At 42.4% G+C, this 25,056-nt stretch overlaps 1 protein-coding gene across 6 annotated transcripts in view; it reads left to right on the forward strand.

Annotated features, from left to right (window-relative positions):
• Window positions 1–25,056, forward strand: part of det1 (DET1 partner of COP1 E3 ubiquitin ligase) — a 206,275-nt gene that overhangs the window by 163,529 nt on the left and 17,690 nt on the right. For 2 of the 6 annotated variants that reach the window (XM_060928487.1, XM_060928488.1), the window contains exons 1-2: window positions 19,568–19,742; window positions 20,262–20,731. The exons of 1 other annotated variant lie outside the window; for it this stretch is intronic. The gene's annotated coding sequence lies outside the window, so the exon portion shown is untranslated. Of the gene's footprint in view, window positions 1–19,567; window positions 19,743–20,261; window positions 20,732–22,152; window positions 25,019–25,056 lie in introns of those variants that run through there. 3 more of the 6 variants (XM_060928486.1, XM_060928485.1, XM_060928490.1) reach the window with 2 other exon arrangements.

Here is a 25,056-nt window from a genome sequence, read left to right on the forward strand (position 1 = left end):
CTCTCCCCTCCCTGATGGACATTTACACCTTCTGCTGCCTTAGCAGAGCTAAAAACATTATCAAGGACAGCTCCCACCCTGGCTTTGATCTGTTCGACCTGTTGCCCTCAGGGAGGCGCTACAGGTGCATCAGGACAAAGACAAACCGATTCAAAAACAGCTTCTTTCCAAAAGCCATAACCGCCCTGAACTCGGATATGCTCTGACTTTATAGTCTATTTATTTTACTATGTGACTCTCCTCATGCAATAATTTATAATGTGCAGCACTTTATAAGGTGACTCTCTCTGTGAAATACTTTTATAATGTGCAATACGTCACTCCATAATGTGAAACACAATACATTCACCTCACCTCAGGACTGTGCACCTTACACACAGCACACACACCTCAGGACTGTGCACCTACCTTACCTTGCAATACTTCATAAATGTGTACTATTTTATTTTATTTTATTTTATAATGTGAATCTCTCGTGCAATGATTTATAATGTGACTCTCTCTGTGCAATAATTTATATGTGCAATGAGCAATACCTCACTCCATAATGTGTAACACAACACATACACCTCAGGACTGTGCACCTTACCCCCCTTACACACTCCCCCCCTTTTTTTCCCCTCTTCCCCTCTCTCTCTCTCTCTCTCTCTCTCTCTCACTCTACATGCTGTTTTGCACTGTTATTGGAGATGCTTTAATCTCATTGTACATGTGTATAGTGACAAGAAAGGCATTCTATTCTATTCTATTCTATTCTATTCTATTCTATTCTAACCTGTAGCTGTGCTACAAACCGCCGGTTTTTCACTGAAGTGACGCGAATCCTGCTGTTCATTCGGCATTTTTAAATAACTTGACATGGCGGTTTACAGACTGAACACCATGTCAACAAAGAAACTGGCAAAACAACAAAAAATGCCAGAACGGCTAAACGAGAGCGACGCGCTGGACACAGCCGAGCTGAGGGAGAGCGCCCTGAGCCCGGGCAAGTCATGCGACAAGAGCGCGCCGAAGCGCTGTGTTTATGACGGCTGCTCCAAGAACAGCACTCTGGGAGCCAAGCAGAGGAAACTATGGATGTGTAAAAAGCACCACAACAAAATGTACAAGTACAAGAAGAAGAGGGGAAGCAGGGGAAGAACTTCCTGTTTCTACACTGGACACAAAAAAAATTCCGAAAACCAGTTTTCTAGCTCTGCTTTGTCTCGCATTGTGTGCGTTAACAGTTTTATCCAGATGTAAAACACCTCTGTGAAATCCTCTGCAAAGACACCATCTACGTCCTGTTTTATTTGGCAGCCTGTCACATGCTGCCTATTTGCCATATGGATCAGAAGCCTACTTCACTTTGGTTCCCCACCATCAATCGGCCATTTTGGATTCACTGTCACTCATTTCAAGATCTCGTGCTCTCAAGTAGAGCCCTGCACTCCCGCGGGAGTCCCGCAGGACTTGCGGGACCCGCCGCAAAGCAGTGCGGTGCGGGACAAATTTTGAAAGCTTATTGCGGGCGCGGGTGGGACCAGAAGTGCACATATGCGGGCGCGGGCAGGAGCGGGAGTGCACATATGCGGGGCAGGCGGGAGCGGTGATAAGCTGCAGTCCCGCTAACTAAAAACGTGTTTGAAATAAAATTTATAAATTATTAATTTATGTCTATCATATATAATTTGTGCTGGATATTTTATTTGGCATTAATAAAAACATTTTAAGATGCCTAAATTTGCAGAGAGAGTAATCCTTTGATCACTCTAATGACTCGCCGTTCACACCCAGCTAGCAAGAGAACCATGAGTGAAGTGATTTACTGCTTGCGTTAGTCTACAACTCTAATCAGAGAGACAGGTTGCACAGTGACGGTAGGCTTGACTCAATGCTATCCCAGAAATCCTTCCTGTAATATGCAAATTTGGCTGTCCAATCAGAGGCAGCCAAATTTGCATATTACAGGAAGGATTTCTGGGATAGCATTGAGTCAAGCCTACCGTCACTGTCTAACCTGTCTCTCTGATTAGAGTTGTTCACTCATGGTTCTCTTGCTAGCTCTGCTTTGCAATAAAAAAAAAACAACAACATTGGTACAAAGCAGGCCCATTCACTTTTTTATGCTGATCAGAGAATTACAATGGCTTCTCATGTGACAAAAATGTGCGATTCACTATTAAATATTTTAATTGCTTGACAGCACTAATTATTATTATTAGAGACACTACATGCTGAATTCACAAACAAGGTAAATAATAACAAATGTGAACGTGAGCTGTAGATATTTATGCTCAAATCCACTCAAAGTAGGGGGCGGGGCACCATCACGCTGTGTCAATACAAGAACTTTCCTGAGAAATAACGCGAACGTCTGCATCATGTGGGATTTGCGGGCGGGAGCGGGACAAAATATGGCAGGCGCGGGCGGGAGTGGGACTGAAAATCATAATTCTTTGTGGGCGCGAGCGGGAGTGGGACTGCACAATGCGGGCGCGGGCGGGAGCGGGACTGAAAAATCTGACCCGTGCAGACCTCTACTCTCAAGTTATTCGCTAGTGGCGTGCTTTTGCTCAGAGGAGATGTGAGCCCTAACCCTGGCCCTTCTAATGCTCCATCTGAGCGTGGTTTAAACGCACTATATTTAAATGCTAGAAGTGTCAAGGCTCTCATTCCACTTGAAGAGAACCCTTCACGTAAAATATGCAAACTAGCCATTCTGCAAGAGTTGGTCTATCGAAATTCGTACGATGTGGTTTGCATTAGTGAAACATGGCTGGTTGAGTCAGTCTTATCTTCTGAGATTTTTACAGGATACACTATCTTTCACAAAGATAGAGTAAACAAAACTGGCGGGGGCGTACTTATTGCAGTTGAGCCTGAAATCAAGACTCGATGCCGGCAAGACCTAGAGAGAGACAATGCTGAGTTCATAGGCGTCGAGCTCTACAAGGACAATAATTCACCAGTTATTCTTTATATATTTTATCATCCTGAGGATCTACATGAGCTCAACCTCTCTTTGCAAGAGTCACCTGAGACAGCTTATTTTATTCTCATCAGAGACTTCAATCTTCATTCTGTCATCTGGTCTCCGGACGAATCTACCCCAGCAAACACGGGCGTATCTTCAGTAGACGAGGCATTTCGTACTCTTATGGAGGATAATTTCTTTCGTCAATTCATTCAGGGACCAACTCACATAGCGGGAACAAATTAGATCTGTTGCTGTGTAACTTTCCGGAGGTTATTGAAGATGTAACAACATACACTCCAGCTGAAAGTGGATTTCCCTCGGATCACTATCTGATAGAGTTCTTCATAAGACTAAAATTTACACGATCCAAAACTGTGCGCCGTAAGACATACGACTACAGTAAAGCTGATTTTGATGATCTCAGAAGACGCCTGGAACTGGTCTCACTTGAATTATCTCTATCGGACGATATAGACAATTCCTGGACTCAGTGGAAAGATTTGTTTCTAACTGCAGTAGAAGAGTCTGTGCCAGTTAAAATCATACACGATACAAACAATCCGCCTTGGATTGATGGTGAGGTCAGGTATCTTATGCGGAAGAAATATCAAGCGCTAAAAAACTTTAGGATAAACAAAACGTCCGAACGTAAACAAAAACTTCGAAATATTAGCAATGATCTCAAGACCCTAGTTAAATGTAAACATCGTGACTATTTGGCTAGGATTGAAGGATCTTTTCAGGACAACCCAAAACTGTTTTGGAGCTATCACAAAGCAATTCTGCACCATCGCTCAAATACGGACGCTGTGATTACTCACAACGGTCAAAGCGCTAGTAAGCCCGCAGATAAAGCGGAAATGTTTAACAACTATTTCTGTTCCGTTTTCACTTCTCCCAGCTCAGACAAAGTGTTTTGCGGTTATTCATGTCCCTTGAGATCAGATGAAAAAATAGCTGAAATAACGCTAACCGTCGACGAAGTGCGTGACTGTCTATCAAATCTAGATGTAACAAAAGCCACCGGTCCTGATGGAATTCCTGCTTGTATTCTAAAGGAGTGTAGCTCACAAACAGCTCCAAGTCTTTGTGATTTATTTAATCGCTCCTTAAAAACTGGGCGCTTTCCTTCAAACTGAAAATGTGCCGACGTCACTCCTGTTCACAAGAAGGACTCAAAGGAGCCTGCTGCAAATTATAGACCTATCTCTTTGCTTCCAGTTGTAAGTAAAGTTTTGGAGCGCTGTGTTTGCAACAGACTTTATGATCGCATCTCGCAACTAATAACATCACTCCAGCATGGCTTTGTGCACAGTCGCTCATGCGTCACACAACTTCTGTCCGTACTTCACAAAATCGGTGAAGCTCTAGACAAAAACAAACAATCGGGCATTTTATATCTGGACTTCACAAAAGCTTTTGACTGTGTTGACCATACTATCCTGGTCGAAAAGCTGAAATGGTACGGTATCAATGGGTGTCTGCTAGAGTGGTTTCGAGATCATCTTGGGGGAAGAACACAAAGAGTGGTAATTGACGGCGTGGTCTCTAAGCCTCTGCCCGTGACCTCTGGTGTGCCTCAGGGCAGCCTGGTCGGTCCTGTGCTTTTCACTATTTTTATCAACGATCTTCCCGAGATCGTGGATAAAGAAACTGGAGTTGCTCTATATGCAGACGACACAAAACTTTTTCGCACTATCCTGACATCCGAAGACAGCGAGCAATTACAGCGCGATCTAGCCATTGCCGAGGGGTGGAGTTGTGAATCGAACATGCAGTATAATGCCAACAAGTGCAAAATATTGACCGTCACGCGGAAAAAAACTCCAATCATTCACGACTACCACCTGGGCAGCACGTGCCTTCAATGAGTTGACGAAGAAAAAGACCTGGGCATGGTTATTTCAAGTAATTTAAAATGGGATTCGCACGTCTGCTCAATAGTCAACAAGGCTAACCGGATGCTTGGCTTTCTAAAAAGATCCTGTCCTTTGCTGACGGAAATTCAAGTGAGGAGGACTTTATATTTGTTGCTCATCAAGTCACAGCTCTGTTACGTGTCTGAAGTATGGTCCCCTGCTAGTGTCAACCTTAGAAGCCTGTTAGAGAGTCCAACGACGTGCAACGCGCTGGATACTACAACAGCGTATTGGGGATGCTACTTACACAGACAGACTCAGAAGCCTACACTCGCTTCCTCTGACTTATGATAGGGAGATTAGAGACTTAAGTCTTTGTATATAAATGCATTAATGGCCAAACAGATTTGAACACAAACCTCTATGTGTCTTTTGTAACTCATGACCGGTCTAGGGCCCAAAATCCGAAATTAATTTTAAAACCTGCACACTGCAGAACTTCAACTTATCAGGCCTCATTCTTCAATAGGATTGTTAAACCATGGAACTATGTATGTAAATATTTTTCCCCAGATAAATTCCGGAGCCTCCCTGTTTTCAAATCATCCCTGTTAGAGCTGTACTTTGAATTACTGACCTCCACCTATAATACGGACTTTTCATGTACTTGGTCTGTGTACCGTGACTGTGGTTGCCACAGATCAATTTAGTCTAATTTTAATTGTATGATTTTTCTCTTTTATACCTTCGGGGAAACGCCTCGCATGGGTCGCCCGTTCGCGTTCTCCCCTTTGGACTGACTTACTTTATTATGTTTATTTTTATGTTTATTTCTTTTTTTAATATTTATTTTCTAACAGTCCAATAAAGTTAATCTCATCTCATCTCATTATCTGTAGCCGCTTTATCCTTCTACAGGGCCGCAGGCAAGCTGGAGCCTATCCCAGCTGACTATGGGCGAAAGGCGGGGTTCACCCTGGACAAGTCGCCAGGTCATCACAGGGCTGACACATAGACACAGACAACCATTCACACTCACATTCACACCTACGCTCAATTTAGAGTCACCAGTTAACCTAACCTGCATGTCTTTGGACTGTGGGGGAAACCGGAGCACCCGGAGGAAACCCACGCGGACACGGGGAGAACATGCAAACTCCACACAGAAAGGCCCTCGCCGGCCACGGGGCTCGAACCCAGACCTTCTTGCTGTGAGGCGACAGCGCTAACCACTACACCACCGTGCCGCCCCAATAAAGTTAATAAAATAAAAAATAAAAATAAAATAAAGTGACTGAGCAGCGAGTCGGGCGGCACGGTGGTGTAGTGGTCAGCGCTGTTGCCTCACAGCAAGAAGGTCCTGGGTTCGAGCCCCGTGGCCGGTGAGGGCCTTTCTGTGTGGAGTTTGCATGTTCTCCCCGTGTCCACGTGGGTTTCCTCCGGGTGCTCCGGTTTCCCCCACAGTCCAAAGACATGCAGGTTAGGTTAACTGGTGACTCTAAATTGACCGTAGGTGTGAATGTGAGTGTGAATGGTTGTCTGTGTCTATGTGTCAGCCCTGTGATGACCTGGTGACTTGTCCAGGGTGAACCCCGCCTTTCACCCGTAGTCAGCTGGGATAGGCTCCAGCTCGCCTGCGACCCTGTAGAACAGGATAAAGCGGCTAGAGATAATGAGATGAGATGAGATGAGATGAGATGAGATGAGCAGCGAGTCGTTTGGGAGCCGAAGAGTCGACTCTTTTTTGGTGAGTCAAATGATCTGATTCTTTGAACAAAAAGCTGGAATTCAGATCACAGACTTAAGGGTCAACTAAGTTAAAAAAAATTAACTTTCATAATATGTTTATTCTTACCTAAAAACACAAAACCCGACTTGGAAGTAAAGCAAGAAAGTTGTTCTTCTCAAAATCGTATATTTTTAGTGAAGTTACAAAATATCCCTTTCTGATTGGACAACAGGTGATGACGTATGTTTCAGAATACAATGCAGAAAGTACCTGAAGAACTCCCTGCAGTTTTTGTGGAAATGATCGATAAGGATCGAAATAAAAGGGACACATTGTGTTGTGCATTGTTTTCCATAGTGTTTCACAACAGGTAATACGCCCCGAATGTGTCCTGCATCATGCTTTTTCATTTTTTTTTTTTTATCAGGTAGGGTAGGGTACATAAGTGACGCGCACACGAGTAGAACATTTGTGAGGTGGTGAGTGATTGAGCTGAACGACATGGCATCCAGTTCCAGCGATATATCCGACCAAGATGAGCCGAGGTGAGGTGTCACTACTGTAGTAAAATAATAATAAAACCACACACAAAGTAAATTCACAAAGTACATTGAATAATGGTTGGAATTCCAAATGACCTATTATTAATGAAGGCGCATTCTTGACATTTCTTTGCTCTACAGGAAATTCAGACATACTGCATATCGGCAGCTGGCTAGATGGTGCTGGGAGTACCTAGGCCGTCATGTTCGCGTTCCACTGCCATCCTGTGCAGTCACAAAGATCCGGGAGACATTCCCATCCACTGAATATACAGGTTTCTAGGATGTGGTGTAATGTGGCAAATAAAGACGCTTGAATGTATACTTGAATCAGATTTATTTGTTCTAATGCATTTGTTAACCCCATAACAAAGACAAACCAGAGGTCCAAAGACCTGGGAAAAGGATTCACACAGCAATCCTTCCCAATCCATACATTATATGTCCATAATCAACACTAACACTTGCCTGAAATAACCTCAGCAATGATAAAAAAAAAAAAAAATGTATGGTGTTGAAACAGAACTGAAAAAGTTTTCAAAGACCCAATGTTACAATGTCCACCTTGAAAGAAATAATATGGACACTACAACAAATACCAAAGACACGCTTTAGGGGGAAAAAGCTTTTGTTTTACTTCAAAGATGGTTCCACATTAACAAGAAGCCAAAACCCCTAAAGAAAAAGGACCAGGTGACTAACGACAGAGCATACAGGAAAAAGTAAAAGAAAACCTCAATTTATCTGACTAGATTTTAGAGTATACCCTCGCTCGCGAGTCATCACCGCACAGGCGCCGTGATGCAAAGAAAAATGTGGTCTTCCGGTCCACTACCTTACCTGCTCTCACTAACTGATCTAATAACGTGAGAAAAGTAGTCACCTGGGACGGAACAAAGAATACAAAGTAACAAGACTAACAAAAATAGAACTAACAACACTAAAGCAATAATTAACACAATAAACAATATTAGAAAAAAGGTGCGAAACGTGTGTGCCGGCGTCTGCCCAAACGAACGACCAGAGAGAGCCCGCCGCCATCTTGACAAGGGCGGCCTTAAATAGAGGCTTGGCTGCAGCAGACCAATAGGAAAACCGATCATGGAAAGTCAGGATAGGCCACCTGGAAACAATGAGAGCGCAGCACAAGCCAATGGCAAAAGCATTACAAGGCATTGACAAACATAACAAATCCACGTAACACCCAGAAAGGCACAAGATCATACATGACACACATTTGCCCATCAAAAGTTTCTCTGATGTGTACATACAGCACAATACAATCATTTTTTGGAAAATCGGCTGTGATGGCATCGGATTATCTCCTCTTTGGGGGGGCACACATGGCCGCTGCTCAAAGGTGGTGGTGATGGCTGCCTCTCTGGTGGTGAAGTGTCAAAGTCTTGCTCCGATACATCAGCCATGAGTTCCTCAACATAGGCTACACACATTAAAAAAATGTGTCAAACATTCAAAAGAAGATTACTGCTTTTAGTTTTGGTGGGCTGTCTGTTTTGTAACACTAGGTAAAGCGTTTTACAAATCAGTGCAAAGCCAATATGTGACAAATGTATGGGGGAAATCACAACCTACATAACGTGACATTTTCCACCTTTGACTTACAGTAGTTGCATGGTTCTTTGACTGGCTTAGCTGAAGCACTTCCTGGCTTGTACGTTGGTTTTCGAATACTATAGCGTAGGTCCCCTTTATTTGTCCTTGCCTGCTCTCTGTCACTGTTTGCGTTGTAGTGTAGTGCTGCCAAATGAATCCTGAGATAGAAATGATAGGAAAGAAACAATGATTTTGTTGATGCTGTTAATATTGATACTGAATGTGATGTTCTCTATTATCAGCATGAAAACAGCAACATTCTGAGTTATCAAGATTAGCGAGAGGTATGAACTTACCTGCTGAGGATGCCATGATATCTGTACGACTTCGTTTTTGGCGCAAATTTTTTGATGGTCTCATCTTTGGGGAAGCGATGAAAGCTTACCCCGTCTTTATATGTATCGCCACAACCTGCGATTATACACCGAGTAGGCGTGGCTGGGGACTGTAGGCGAAAACTCTGGACTCAGTCTTTGTAAGTAACTAAATCAACTCAAATTACTTTCCGCACTTCAGTCCAGGTGCAACGACTATGCCACCGTGTTATTCTGAAACATACGTCACGAGGTCGCGTGACCTATCTCGTGCTCGTAAGTTTATTTTTTGAAGGGTGGAGCTTTGGGTCCTGAAAAACAGATGAAATACCGCTTTCCAGCAATTAGTGCACATTCACAAAATCACGCTCAGAAATGTAAGGTATCTCTCTGGATACATGAAAACACATTTGGATCACCGTGGAATTTTGTTTTTTTAACTTAGTTGACCTTTAATCCTTTGTTTGTAATAGATATCATTTCCAGTAGTGATTCTTTTTTAGTCATTATGTATTCAGATTTCCAGCTGACAGCAGGCACCGTATTGGTTCACTGTCGCGTCGCAGTAGTTTCTTGTGTTTCACCTCCAAATATGCAGATTGTTGCTCTGTATTTGGATTTTCAAATGATCAAATTGAGAAAAAGATAAAAAGGTATTATAGCATACCAAAAGAAGTCATGCACAAGGGTGAAAGGGCAGAATGAAAAATATCTCAAAAAGACGCCGTGAAAAATATCTCGCAAACCTTTCACTGTGTTCGAAAGGAATTGAGAGTCCACATGCTCGCATTTGTACCAAATATTTTGTTAAAGGTACGTACATCAAATAATTTTATGGATCTAAAATCAAAGCTTCTAATATTGAGAGTTTTCTTACGTTTCAGATGTCGTAAAACAAACCGTCGATGAAATGATGAAACTAGTTTGTAGGTCGGCTCGATTGAAACTCGATTGTTTAGGGTTTTTTTCAGGTTGTCCAAGCAAAAGAAAGATGTGGATTCATAAGTCTGAGCTGCGTTTGAAATATAATGAAATAAAATGTAAGTCATTGTTGCACAAATGCCGACAGCAGCTCCGACTCGAATCACATCCTACACTTCGGCTTACGTTAGTCACACTCACAAAAATAAGACCATTATTTTCCTTTAAAAGTTTTACACCAACGTCCTGAATCCAGGAACAAAAAAGTTTTCGGCTTCAAGACTTTTCAAAGCTTTCAGTTGATTCTTTGTGTGAAATGATGTTTGGATGACCAGATAATTGGAAAAGTTCAGAAACTGTATGTCTGGAAAGTTGTTTAAATCACTTGAAAAGTCTGTCTTCTTTAAAGCCAGACAGCCTTTCAATTTCATAAAGTTGGTGAAATTTAGTTCCCTCTGAAATGTGGTCACTGTGATATACAGTGATGCTTGAAAGTTTGTGAACCCTTTAGAATTTTCTATATTTCTGCATAAATATGACCTAAAACATCATCAGATTTTCACACAAGTCCTAAAAGTAGATAAAGAGAACCCAGTTCAACAAATGAGGCAAAAATATTCTACAACTACTTGTTCATTTATTTTTTGAGGAAAATTATCCAATATTACACATCTGTGAGTGGCAAAAGTATGTGAACCTCTAGGATTAGCAGTTAATTTGAAGGTGAAATGAGAGTCAGGTGTTTTCAATCAATGGGTTGACAATCAGGTGTGAGTGGGCACCCTGTTTTATTTAAAGAACAGGGATCTATCAAAGTCTGATCTTCACAATACATGTTTGTGGAAGTGTATCATGGCACGAACTAAGGAGATTTCTGAGGACCTCAAAAAAAGTGTTGCTGATACTCATCAGGCTGGAAAAGGTTACAAAACCATCTCTAAAGAGTTTGGACTCCACCAATCCACAGTCAGACAGATTGTGTACAAATGGAGGAAATTCAAGACCATTATTACCCTCCGCAGGAGTGGGCGACCAACAAAGATCACTCCAAGAGCAAGGCATGTAATATTTGACGAGGTCACAAAGGACCCCAGGGTAACTTCTAAGTGACTTAAGGCCTCTCTCACATTGGCTAATGTTAATGTTCATGAGTCCACCATCAGGAGAACACGGAACAACAATGGTGTGCATGGCAGGGTTGCAAGGAGAAAGCCACTGCTCTCCAAAAAGAACATTGCTGCTCGTCTGCAGTTTGCTAAAGATCACATGGACAAGCCAGAAGGTTATTGGAAAAAATGTTTTGTGGACGGATGAGACCAAAATAGAACTTTTTGGTTTAAATGAGAAGCGTTATTTTTGGAGAAAGGAAAACACTGCATTCCAGCATAAGAACCTTATCCCATCTGTGAAACATGGTGGTGGTAGTATCATGGTTTGGGCCTGTTTTGCTGCATCTGGGCCAGGACGGCTTGCCATCATTGATGGAACAATGAATTCTGAATTATACCAGTGAATTCTAAAGGAAAATGTCAGGACATCTGTCCATGAACTGAATCTCAAGAGAAGGTGGGTCATGCAGCAAGACAACGACCCTAAGCACACAAGTCGTTCAACCAAAGAATGGTTAAAGAAGAATAAAGTGAATGTTTTGGAATGGCCAAGTCAAAGTCCTGACCTTAATCCAATGGAAATGTTGTGGAAGGACCTGAAGTGAGCAGTTCATGTGAGGAAACCCACCAACATCCCAGAGTTGAAGCTGTTCTGTACGGAGGAACGGGCTAAAATTCCTCCAAGCCGGTGTGCAGGACTGATCAACAGTTACCGCAAACGTTTAGTTGCAGTTATTGCTGCACAAGGGGGTCACACCAGATACTGAAAGCAAAGGTTCACATACTTTTGCCACTCACGGATATGTAATATTGGATCATTTTCCTCAATAAATAAATGACCAAGTATAATATTTTTGTCTCATTTGTTTAACTGGATTCTCTTTATCTACTTTTAGGACTTGTGTGAAAATCTGATGATGTTTTAGGTCATATTTATGCAGAAATATAGAAAATTCTAAAGGGTTCACAAACTTTCAAGCACCACTGTATGTTTATTTCACAGGAAGTCTGTGTGCGCATGTGCAGGTTTACCACCTTCTTCTTCTTTTGGGTTTTACAGCAGCTGGCATCCACAGTGCTGCATTACTGCCATCTACAGGTTTCCCTTTGAGCGTGCATTGACAGTTCCATCATTTTGTCGCTAAACGAACAGCTGATCACACTGAGGTGCTCGCTGAGCGCCCATATTTATTAGTTTGGTCCTGCATTTCTTTTCCTTCGTATATAGCATAACGTCTTTTCTTCTCGCTTTCCGTTACTGTAGTTGCTCTTTCACGTTTCATTCGCACACTCACGTCCTCCATTTTTCTCTCCTGTTTCAAATTTGTATCCCACAATGCCTTGCGTGAACGGGGAAAGCCCAGCACGTGATGCATGACGTAATATCTTGAATTGGGTCATGGTGAAGCAGGAAAAAATAGCAGAGAATTTAGGGTCACGTGGCCCTAAACTCATTAATTGTTCTATTTAAAAAAAAAAAAACTAATAAAATGGGAAGTCTGTGATTTGAATTCAGTAGCTTTCGGTCACTAAACAAAATAATTGGGTGTTGGGAAAATTCTTTTTATGACCTACACTTGAAAAATCTGAAAGGCAGTACAGCTTTAAACTGTAAGAATCCAATCCATAGCATAAATATACATTTTTTCTCTTGATATCTCGATTTTGCTTTTGGTTCTAGTCTGTTAACATAATCAGATGGAGAATGTTTTCCACAAGATGATGACGGCTGTGTACTGGGCTTGGATGCCATCTTTGTTACTCGTCACTCGGAAACCAAAAGTGAACCAGGAGGCAAATAGTCAAATGACTGCAAACAAAGAATAGATCATGAATGTGCTGTTTGCATTTAAAACTAACCTCTAGCTTTTGTATTTTTGTATATTTTTTTGGAAAACATTGACATGTTTATTCTAATATATGCAACAAAAAATAAGTAAATAAATAAATCCAAAAAATCATAACTAAGCATTTAATATTCAGGACAATAACTTTTGTTCCCCAAACCCCTGATTTTATGCAGGTTCAAAGACAAAAACTCATAACCTTATGACTAATATAATGCTGATATTATAAATCTGGAACAGTCTTAAGCTATAGAATTATTTGGGAATTAATTTGGGAGCAATTTTGTATAAAAGAGTCAGTAAAGTGATTAAATACAAGTCATGTCTCTCCATTTCGTTATAATTAATTCATAATACTAGTGAATTAGTTGAATATTATTTGTTATTGTGCTATATATTAGACATGATCCTGTGTGAGTGTGTGGAGGCATTATATAAGAATAATAAATACCAAAGTCCAAAATATTACTAACATTAAGCTCTTTCTTTGCTGGCGTTCTTTTCCACACCGTTCTCTCAGACTTTTTCACTAATTGTAGCCAATACAAAAACCTAAAATGTTGCTCCTAAAATTATAACCCCTACCGAATCACGGCGAACCTCCAATAATTTCTGACATGAAAGCAGCTCCATGGCTAATGTTCGGTTTTAAAAGAATGACCTTTTTCATAATCATTATGGAAATAGGCTTGTCGGAGGATGTCAATTGACATTTTGAAATGGTGTGTTAATTTCATAATTTTGCAGAAAATTGGACCTGCGTCCCATTGAGCAGCCGCATGAAAAGGTCTATTTACAAAATCCAAATGTTCACCTGAATGTTTTAAACATCCGTCCGTCTGTCCGTGCATTTGCTCCATCAATAGCAGAAAGGATGAGGAGGAGGAGCCCTTCTTCCTCTGCTTCACCTTTTCAGTGTAATTTGTTAATGGTGGCGCTTTTTTTCCCTCCGTGCATCAGACCTCTTTTTGACTTTAATTTTCATTCCTGATGCTTTTTGGATTAAACCCTGAACAAAATAAGCACTCTGACAGGCTCGTTTTCGAGACTCTGCTTTGGAGATGTTCTGTTTGTTTATTAAGACTTCTGAACTTTTTACTGTAGCATGTAAACTCCGCTCCTTTTCTTCCAAGATGGCGGATATTGTGTGTGAAGAGGACGTTTCTGGTATTCGTTTCTTTCAAACAGGTTTTCGCTCAATAGCAAAATATTTCTTTCTAAATTTCTGAGTTAGTGTTAGAACATTGTTTCAGCTCATTTTAGCTGTGTAAATATTTTAATTTTATTTTCCGGGCTCTGTACACCTGATCATGTGAGCCTGTTTCACCACTTCTGAACATCTTGTCGTTCATTATTTAGTCTCGATCGACCCGATGTGTATCTTATTCATGGTATGTTCGTGTTGCTTCGTCTTTGTGTTGTCTGTCTTTCACTGTTTTTCACGTTTTCACATTTTTTTTTAATGTGAGTAAACCATAGTGATGCAAACACAAACATTTATTTTTTTATAACTGCACAGCTCTGATACATTCTTTTGGTTAAAGTAACAATGTTTTAAAGAAATAAAACTACAACCTGAACTTATATTACAGCTTTATCTCTGACTGTTATGAAACACTGACACTGGAGACTCCTTCCATAAATGTGAAATAAGCATCTCCTTACAGATATGAGCTGTTACTATAGAAACGATAATGTATTAGAACGAATGCATGAGTATAATTATAAACCTGTGATGTGCAGCTGCACTACTGTCAGAGCTGCTGCTGTAGAAAATTAATCAACAGCTTCTGACCAATCAACATCAGAAGCGTCTTACCTGAGCTAAGGAGAGAAAGAACTGGACTGTTACCCAGTGGTCCAAAGTCCTCTTTTCAGATGAAAGTAAATTTTGCATTTCATTTGGAAATGAAGGTCCTCGAGTCTGGAGGAAGAGCAGAGAGGCTCAGAATCCAAGGGGTTTGAAGTCTAGTGTGAAGTTTCCTCAGTCTGTGATGGTTTGTGGTGCCATGTCATCTGCTGGTGTTGGTCCACTGTGTTTTATCAAGTTCATTGAGCAACAGTCTAGTTCTTTCTCTCCTTCACCCAGGTAAGATGCTTCTGACATTGTTCCTGGTTCAGAAGGGGCTTGATATGAGGAAAGCGACAGTTGTAGCCCCTTTCCTGAAGATGTCTGTGCATGGTGGCTCTTGATGCACTGACCCCAGCCTCAGTCCACTCCTTGTGAAGGTCTCCCAAGTTCTTGAATCGATTTTACTTGACAATCCTCTCAAGGCTGCACTCATCCTTGTTGCTTGTGCACCTTTTCCAGCCAGCCTTTTCAGCACTGACCTTCTGTGGCTTACTCTCCTTGTGGAAGGTGTCAATGATCATTTTCTGGACAACTGTCGAGTCAGCAGTCTTCCCCATGATTGTGGCTGCATGGACTGAACTAGACTGAGTCAAAGTCAAAGTCCCTCTCACGCCAGAATCTGGTCTTCCCAAGCAGTCTCCTGTCTCAGTACTATAACCAACTCTTTAAGGCGTATAGGTGTGGCGCCAATCTCCGTTTTGATAGCCCTCGGCCTCTCGTCTATACAGCTAGGGTTACAGTTCTCTCAGTTACCGCGAGAGTTTGACTTCCCCACTCTCATCTGTATTGCAGCATGCCTCTCAAGGTAGTAGGTACCGTTTTTATGATGGTCTTTGGTATGACCCGACCACGAGTAGAACTCACAATCTCCCAGGCGAGAGGCAGACATGCTAACCACTAGGCCAACTCGCGGTCAAACTAGACCGAGCGATACACGGGATTTATACTGTTTCACTCAAACATGAAATGAAATATTCTAATTTTTTGAGACAGGATTTCTGATTTTCATGAGCTATAATCCATAATCATCAAAATTAAAACAAAAAAGGCTTGTGTAGGTATCATGCCGCCATCTTGGTCTAAGAACTACAACTACCAGGCAACTTCCGAGTTGACTACGTCACGCCTGGGTGGGATCACGTACACATTCCTCAGGTTTCAACAAAAGGACTGGAACACAGCCATCTTGGCTCTTTCGCGTCGGACTCTAACCGAGACTGACCTAAAAAGAGAACTCATCATCAGACGTCTAAACAGCTCGTTTCCTTCTTTAATCTGCTCCTGATCAAAGTAGATATCAGAAACACGCGATCATCAACTCAAGCGAGTTATTAACCGGTTTGCAAGTATTACTTGTCTTTTAAACGCGTACGCGGCTGCGAGCAAAGGCAGTTTTCTAAAGAGCTCTTCTCTTTTCTTTCTTTTAAATCCATGCACAGTGTTGAACAAAGACTTTGTCTTATCAACTATGAAGATCACCAAAGAAAGCTTCAGAACTTCTCTCTCCCTCACCGAAGACTTCTGACCTCAGGAAGCGCGCACAACTTCCTCGAGCCTCCAACTTCAGACAGAAGACAAACTTCCTCTGCAGTAAGAAAGGCATCGGGCAAACAGAAGTTTAAGTCTTAGGAATTAGTAAGAAGTGAAGTTGTATGAAGTTAAATGAAGTGTATACACTGAATCTTGGTTCTCTATCATTTGTTTGTTGATTTAAAAATTGGTTAATCCATAAGTTGCATGCTCTCTCTCTCTCTCTCTCTCTCTCTCCTTTTAACATCCTAAATTCATTACTCACTCATATCCTGATCTCATTAAGATTTCAGTAACTCGGGTAATACTAGGAAGTTAAGAGAGTTGGCTGGCGGGAAAAGTTTCCCTTCCACTGGGCCTCACACGTGTTTTAGATAGCAAAGCAGAGCCAGCTCCTTTGTTCTCCAAGGAGCAGATGTGGGCCCTGCCTCCACACACTAAGTTTTGAACACGTGGTCCTGTATCTCAGTATTAGATAAACATCATAAATCCTGAGTTTAATTCAACCTTGATAGCAATTCTCCTGTTTACATTTAAAGCCATATAAACTACAGATGACTGTTTGAATGTTTAATTTTAATTAAAGCCTTCAGTTTTTACACACTAGGCCTGGAAGCACATGGCTAGTTAGAAATTCTTTTGTTCAGTTAGCTCACAAGCTAAAACTGCTTACACACACACACACACACACACACACACACACACACACACACACACACACACACACGTGCTCACTAAACTTTGAGGATTCCCCTCCTCCAAGATTGCAGATAGCACGTCCTGGTACGGACGCATTCCAACTTTGAGAGAGAGCCAAGGTCTCTCTCTCTCTCTCTTTTCTCACACACACCCACACACACACACATACACTCTGTTTACAGAAGATTTCAATTCTGCTGCTATTAGATTGTTCAAATTTTTCCTTTTCTTTTTATTAAAATTTTTATTATCTTTTTTATAATAAACTCCATTATTATTGAAATTGTGTCATTGTCTGTTGTTCTAAATACTTGAAGTCGCCCACATTGTCAAAGAACTCCTAAGGTGTATGAATAATTAATTAGATGCAGTTTGGTAAGTGATAAATTTGAATTATCAAATTTTAAACGATTCTTCACTTGATTCTTTAAATGATTCACTAAATGATTCATTGAATGATTCACTAAATGATTCACCAAATGATTCACTGATTTGATTCACTGACTCGATTCACTGAATGATTCACTTCAACCAATTCAATGAGACTGATTCTATGGTATGATTCAATTCAAATGAGTCAAATTAAATGATTCAATAGGATTGATTCATTTTAACTATTAACCTTCAAATTTAATGAGACTGATTTCATGTAATTATTAAAGAGTGATCATTTGATACCAATCTACATATCCATAATCATTAATTACACCTACACTTGAAATATTTCACTTTACATGTAATGAATACAGAATATATGAAAATTTACCTTTTTAATTAAATTATGAAAAAAAAACTTTTCCCCAATATTTTAATATTTTGAGATGCAAGAGTGAGTGAGTGTGAGTGAGTGAGTGAGTGAGTGTGTGTGAGTGTGTGTATGTGTGTGAGTGAGTGTGTGTGTGAGCGAGTGAGTGTGTATGTGTGTGAGTGAGTGAGTGTGCGTGTGTGAGTGAGTGAGTGTGTGTGTGTATGTGTGAGTGAGCGTGAGTGAGTGAGTGTGAGTGAGTGAGTGTGAGTGTGTGTGAGTGAGTGTGTGTATGTGTGAGCGTGAGTGAGTGTGTGTGAGCGCGTGTGTGTGTGAGTGAGTGAGTGAGTGAGTGTGTGAGTGTGTGTGTGTGAGCGTGAGTGAGTGAGTGTGTGAGTGAGTGAGTGTGAGTGAGTGTGTGTGTGTGAGTGAGTGTGAATGACTGAGTGTGTGAGTGTGAGTGAGTGAGTGTGTGTGTGTATGTGTGTGAGTGAGCGTGAGTGAGTGTGAGTGAGTGAGTGTGTGTGTGAGTGAGTGAGGGTGAGTGAGTGAGTGTGAGAGTGTGTGTGTGTGTGTGTGTGTGAGTGAGTGTGAGAGTGTGTGTGTGTGAGAGTGTGTGTGTGAGTGAGTGAGTGAGTGTGTGAGAGTGTGTGTGTGTCAGTGAGTGAGTGAGTGAGTGTGTGAGTGAGTGAGTGTGTGTGGGTCAGTGAGTGAGTGAGTGAGTGTGTGAGTGAGTATGAGTGAGTGTGTGTGTGTGAGTGAGTGTGTGTGGGTCAGTGAGTGTGTGAGTGAGTGAGTGTGTGAGTATGAGTGAGTGTGAGAGTATGTGTGAGTGAGTGAGTGTGAGTGAGTGTGTGAGTGACTGAGGCGTGTGTGAGTGAGTGTGAGTTTGTGTGTGTGTGTGTGTGTGTGTGAGTGAGAGTGTGTGTGTGTGGTGTGTGAGAGTGAGTGTGAGGTGTGTGTGTGTGGTGAGTGAGTGAGTGTGAGGTGAGTGTGTGTGTGAGAGAGTGAGAGTGAGTGAGTGTGTGAGAGTGTGTGGGTGAGTGAGTGTGAGAGTTTGTGTGTGTGTGTGTGTGTGTGTGTGTGTGTGAGTGTGAGGTGTGTGTGTGTGGTGAGTGAGTGAGTGAGTGAGTGAGTGTGAGGTGAGTGTGTGTGTGTGAGAGAGTGAGAGTGAGTGTGTGTGTGAGAGAGTGAGAGTGAGTGAGTGTGTGAGAGTGTGTGGGTGAGTGAGTGTGAGTGAGAGTTAGTGTGTGTGTGTGTGTGTGTGTCAGTGAGTGAGTGAGTGAGTATGAGTGTGTGAGAGTGTGTGTGTGTGTAAGAGTGTGTGTGGGTCAGTGAGTGAGTGAGTGAGTGAGTATGAGTGTGTGAGTGTGTGTCAGTGAGTGAGTGAGTGAGTGTGTGAGTGTGTGTGGGTCAGTGAGTGAGTGAGTGTGTGTGGGTCAGTGAGTGTGTGAGTGAGTGTGTGAGTATGAGTGAGTGTGAGAGTGTGTGTGAGTGAGTGAGTGAGTGAGTGAGTGTGAGTGAGTGTGTGAGTGACTGAGGTGTGTGTGAGTGAGTGTGTGAGTGACTGAGGTGTGTGTGAGTGTGTGTGTGAGTGAGAGTTAGTGTGTGTGTGTGAGTGTGAGAGTGAGTGTGAGGTGTGTGAGTGAGAGTTAGTGTGTGTGTGAGTGAGAGTTAGTGTGTGAGTGTGTGAGGTGTGTGTGTGGGGTGTGTGTGAGTGAGTGTGTGGTGAGTGAGTGAGAGTGTGTGTGTGTGTGTGTGGTGCTCCTCCGTGCCTACCGGTGGCGCTGCGGAGAGAACCCACTGTTTTCGCTACCCACGAAACATAAGATACTGCGCATGCGTACTGAAAACCCGGACGTGCTGAGCGATGTTAGAGTTATAGCAGTTTATTAACACAACATCGCGATTTTTAAAATGAAAATTAAAACTTATTTTTAATGATTTTCGAACGATACACGGAATATAAAACAGTTACCAAACGGAAATAAATAAAACTGACTTCCGGCTGAAGGAATGCATGTAAGTTTTGTTTATTTGCTGAGTTGCTCATGAAGTTGTTTATGATGAGAATAAACCAAAATAATTTAAAATAAGCGCCGTTTAGTCTTTAAAATATTTATCTTTAGTTAGTTTTTTCTAAATAGCTGCAGGATTAAAGACAGTTTATTGTTACAATCTTGTAAATCTGATGATTTGAGACTTTAGATAGAAAATATAAAGATTAAATATAAAGACGGAGTGTATCCTTATGCTTCAGAATCTGTCTAAATATCTCAAATATTAAACACAATATAAATCATTAATAATTTGCAAAATTAAAGCAGCTAAAGGCTGTATATCTTTCCCCTTCTAAACCCAGTGAAAGTGAAAAGTTGATTCAGCAGCACATGACTCAGTAGAGGTGGATGATCTGGTTGAAATATCATATCGCGATAGTTTTCTCAGATACACGATGTGATCACGGTATATACACACTGATGAGCCAAAACATTTTGACCAGTGAGGCATGAAGGAATAAGGGTGATTATCTCGTTACAGTGGTGCGTGTGAAGGTCTGGGAGGTAATGGTGTGAGATGGTAAAGTCGTACTCAGTGTGTTGGATGTGGGAGAAAGAGGCAGGCGTGAAGACCTGAGTGAGATTAACGAAGGCTGAATCGTTATATCCAGACGACTGGGTCACCATCTCAGAAACAGCAGGATTTGTGCCGTGAGAACCTCCAGAGGTCCGAGGAGGGACAAACCATGAACCAACGACAGGGTGCTGGATTCCCAAGGCTCAGGACTGTAACAAAGCCTTTCCTGTTTCATCCAGACTTACAGAAAATAGTTCCAGATGTTAGCCTGGCCTCCTCATTCCACGGATCTGAGTCTGACTGAGTGTTCGTTGGATCTCCAGACAGGAATGAAAGGATCTTTGTCTCAAATGCCTCAGTGCACATTGAGAGGTCTTGGCGAGTCAGAGATGTTTCAGCGGCATGCCGAGGACCGACAGCACGGTCGGCAGAGGGTTCGTAATGTTTGGCTCATCGATGGACCGTTTGCTATGAAACTTCTATTAATTTTCTGTCTATCTACAATTTCAGTTAATGAGTGAATCAGACTTTTATAAACCTGAATCAACCTCCATGAAGTCGGCACGCCGTACGATGAGAACGTGAATAGAAGTATTTTGATTTGTTTATGGATGCAAAATAAAAAACGTGCTTAAATGGTTAGAAAAATTAACCGTTAAACATTTGAATTATTTTGATGTTTAATGACTCAGCATGACATTTATATTCAAATGACTCCAAATACATCTGATTCATTTGTGAACACACAGTAAACCTTATGCTTTATTACTGTAGTGCTGACGGACGTTAAGCATCAGAATGGCGTTTAATAATAACTGTAGAAATAGTGAAGAACATAAGCTTATTTTGCGGTGATGCACAAATGAATCCGATGTGTTTGGAGTCGTTTGGGTGTAAATGTGGAGCTGAGTCATTAAACATCAACGTCACTCAAATGTTTAACGGTTTATTTCTCAAAGTGTTTGATCATGTTTTTATTTTGCGTCCCTAAATGAATTGAAATACTTTTCGTGATATAAAACAAATGTTGAAATTTGATTGTGTGAATTAATTAAATTAACTATTTGCTTAAATGTTGTTTATAGCGCACACAAACATCATTTTGGGGGCGGCACGGTGGTGTAGTGGTTAGCGCAGTCGCCTCACAGCAAGAAGGTCCGGGTTCGAGCCCCGTGGCCGGCGAGGGCCTTTCTGTGCGGAGTTTGCATGTTCTCCCCGTGTCCGCGTGGGTTTCCTCCGGGTGCTCCGGTTTCCCCCACAGTCCAAAGACATGCAGGTTAGGTTAACTGGTGACTCTAAATTGAGCGTAGGTGTGAATGTGAGTGTGAATGGTTGTCTGTGTCTATGTGTCAGCCCTGTGATGACCTGGCGACTTGTCCAGGGTGTACCCCGCCTCTCGCCCGTAGTCAGCTGGGATAGGCTCCAGCTCGCCTGCGACCCTGTAGAACAGGATAAAGCGGCTACAGATAATGAGATGAGACAAACATCTCATCTCATTATCTCTAGCCGCTTTATCCTGTTCTACAGGGTCGCAGGCAAGCTGGAGCCTATCCCAGCTGACTACGGGCGAGAGGCGGGGTACACCCTGGACAAGTCGCCAGGTCATCACAGGGCTGACACATAGACACAGACAACCATTCACACTCACATTCACACCTACGCTCAATTTAGAGTCACCAGTTAACCTAACCTGCATGTCTTTGGACTGTGGGGGAAACCGGAGCACCCGGAGGAAACCCACGCGGACACGGGGAGAACATGCAAACTCCGCACAGAAAGGCCCTCGCCGGCCACGGGGCTCGAACCCGGACCTTCTTGCTGTGAGCCGACAGCGCTAACCACTACACCACCATGCCGCCACATCATTTTATCATTTTTCTAATTAATTTTTATTTTTCGCTAATGTAATATGAAAAACAACTTCACAATTTAACATCTTGTCCATCTCCTGCAGGACAAATTGAATCATTATTCCCCGTTTCCCAACATCAACTTCACCAGCTTAAAATTAACTTTAACTTTATTTTTCATTTATATAAAGCAAAAAAAAAAAAAAGTCTTTGACAGCGTACATAGAGAAATGCTGTGGAGCGTCGCCAAGGCGTCCGGCATCCCAGAAGACTACATCTCCATCTTCACGAGTCTGTATACCAACTCAAGCTGCTGCGTGAGAACCGAAAGTGGCAACACAGAATTCTTCAAAATCGTCACAGGCGTGAGAGACTGCTGTCTCCTGTCAAAAGCCATGAATGGACCAACAGCTGGAATACAGTTGACTGTTGGGAGACGTCTACCGGACCTGGACTTTGCAGATGCTGTTGCGCTCCTGGCAGAGTCATGCCGAGTGCGCCAACAAATGACGACCAGATTGCGAAAGTGAGGGATACTGAGACCGATATCAGCTCCAGACTCGGGTGTGCAGCAGCAGCGTTTAGAAGAACGAACAAGCTTGGGGCCAGCACTTCAATTAGCGACCGTATGAAGATCCTGCTGGACCAGAGCATTGTCCTGCCAACAGCAGTCTATGCAGGAGACACTTGGAAAATGACCGCCAAGATCACTTGTTGAACGTATTCCACCAACGGTGTCCGTGCAGAATAGTCGAGGTCACCTCCAGGGACAGAATCACAAACTCTGAAGTCCTGAAAAGAGCCAATTTATGCAGCCTGCAAGAGATCATGGTGGAAAGAAGAGTGAGACATGTAGGTCATGTTTTCCGACTGCCAGAAGAACGAATACCTAAGACAGCTATACGATGGGTATCGCCAAAGGGATGAAGGAAGAGAGGGAGACCTGAGAAGACGCAGTGCGCCACTTTCAAAGATGATTTGAAGTAACTCTGCATCACCCGGGAAGATGCAGGCAATGATGCTCAAAACCGGAATGATAGGCAACATCTCGCTGCCCGATGGGCAGCTCGACTGTCTGAGAGGAACGAAGAGAGAGATAAAGCGCATTTATATGTCGTACTCTAAAGCACTTGAGAAAAATGTTAACTTTTTTGAAAAAAAAAAAGCTATTTATTTTTTTCGCGGTCCGGTTTCCATCAAATCCTGCGCTCTGATTGGCTGGCGAGCCAGTTACGGACCCCAGTTACGGACCTCCGGCGACTCATTTGTTCACAGCAACAACAAATATAGTTGCAATTTTTGTCAACGTTTATTTTCACATTTCTCAGGAGAATAGCATTAATTTTGCAGCATGGATAGCGATAACGACAGTCTTCACAGCGAAAGCGAGTTTTACGCCCCTGAGGAAGAAGAAATAAAATGAAACATTTCAGGAGAAAGCTAAAAACCTCTAACTTGCTAACGTCGAGCAAAAACATGGCTGAATCCTGAATGACTCAATTTTGTATAAACAGGGGACGACATAGGTGGCAAAATGTAGTTTTTTTCCCTGCCATGGAAGTGCACTTGTATACCGAGGAGGAAGCCATTTGCATTACAGTCGTGAATGAGGATTCAAAATGGCGGCTCGGCTCGGTTTTCCCTTTCGGGCGCTCTCGTTTTCTGTTAGAATTTGGTAAAGAAAAAAATAAATATATTATTTACCAGCTTAAGGTCGGTCCGTATGGTGAAATACCGTGACCTCGGCCCTCGTATTCCACGATATGGACCTCCCAGCTGGTAAATAACACACATTTTTTGTCGCGGTCCAAATCCTGTGCTCTGATTGGCTGGCGAGCAGGTCCATATCCTATGGTACGGACCCAAGTTACAGACCTCTGGCGACTCGCTCGTTCACAACAACAGCAACAAACATAGTAGCGTTTTTTTTGTCAACATTTTTATTTATTTTTTTAAAAGTAAGATTTATTTATAAGATTATCAAAAATCTTGTAAATGTTTGCCAGCATTTCTCAGGAGAATAGCATTAATTTTACAGCATGGATAGCGATAACGACAGTGTTCCCAGCGAAAGTGAGTTTTACTCCCCTGAGGAAGAAGAAATAGAATAAAACATTTCAGGAGAAAGCTAAAAACCTCTAACTGTTGCTAACGTCGAGCAAAAACATGGCTGAATCCTGAATGACTCAGTTTTGTATAAATAGGGGACTATATAGGCGGCAAAATGTAGTTTTTTTTTTTCCTGCCATGGAAGTGCACTTGTATACCGAGGAGGAAGCCATTTGCATTACAGCCGTGAATGAGGATTCAAAATGGCGGCTCGGCTTGGTTTTCCCTTTCGGGCGCTCTCGTTTTCTGTTAGAATTTGGTAAAGAAAAAATATATTATTTACCAGCGTAAAGTCGGTCCGTAGAAGAAACCTTTATTCATCACATGCACACTTCGAGCACAGTGAAATTCATCCTCTGCATTTAACCCATCTGAAGCAGTGAACACACGCACACACACACACAGAGCAGTGGGCAGCCACACTAGAGCGCCCGGGGAGCAGTCAGGGGTTCGGTACCTCGCTCAAGGGCACCTCAGCCCAAGGCCGCCCCACGTTAACCTAACCTGCATGTCTTTGGACTGTGGGGGAAACCGGAGCACCCGGAGGAAACCCACGCGGACACGGGGAGAACATGCAAACTCCACACAGAAAGGCCCTCGTCGGCCACGGGGCTCGAACCCGGACCTTCTTGCTGTGAGGCGACAGCACTAACCACTACACCACCGTGGCTCGGCCTTGAATACTGACCTCGGCCCAGAGGGCCTCGTTCAGTACTTTCAAGACCTCAGTCACGATATTTCACCATACGGACCTCCCAGCTGGTAAATAACATGTATGGGTCCGTCTCAGAAACTGGTCT

The sequence above is a fragment of the Neoarius graeffei genome, chromosome 8, assembly GCF_027579695.1.
Source record: "Neoarius graeffei isolate fNeoGra1 chromosome 8, fNeoGra1.pri, whole genome shotgun sequence".
Lineage (NCBI taxonomy): Eukaryota > Metazoa > Chordata > Actinopteri > Siluriformes > Ariidae > Neoarius > Neoarius graeffei.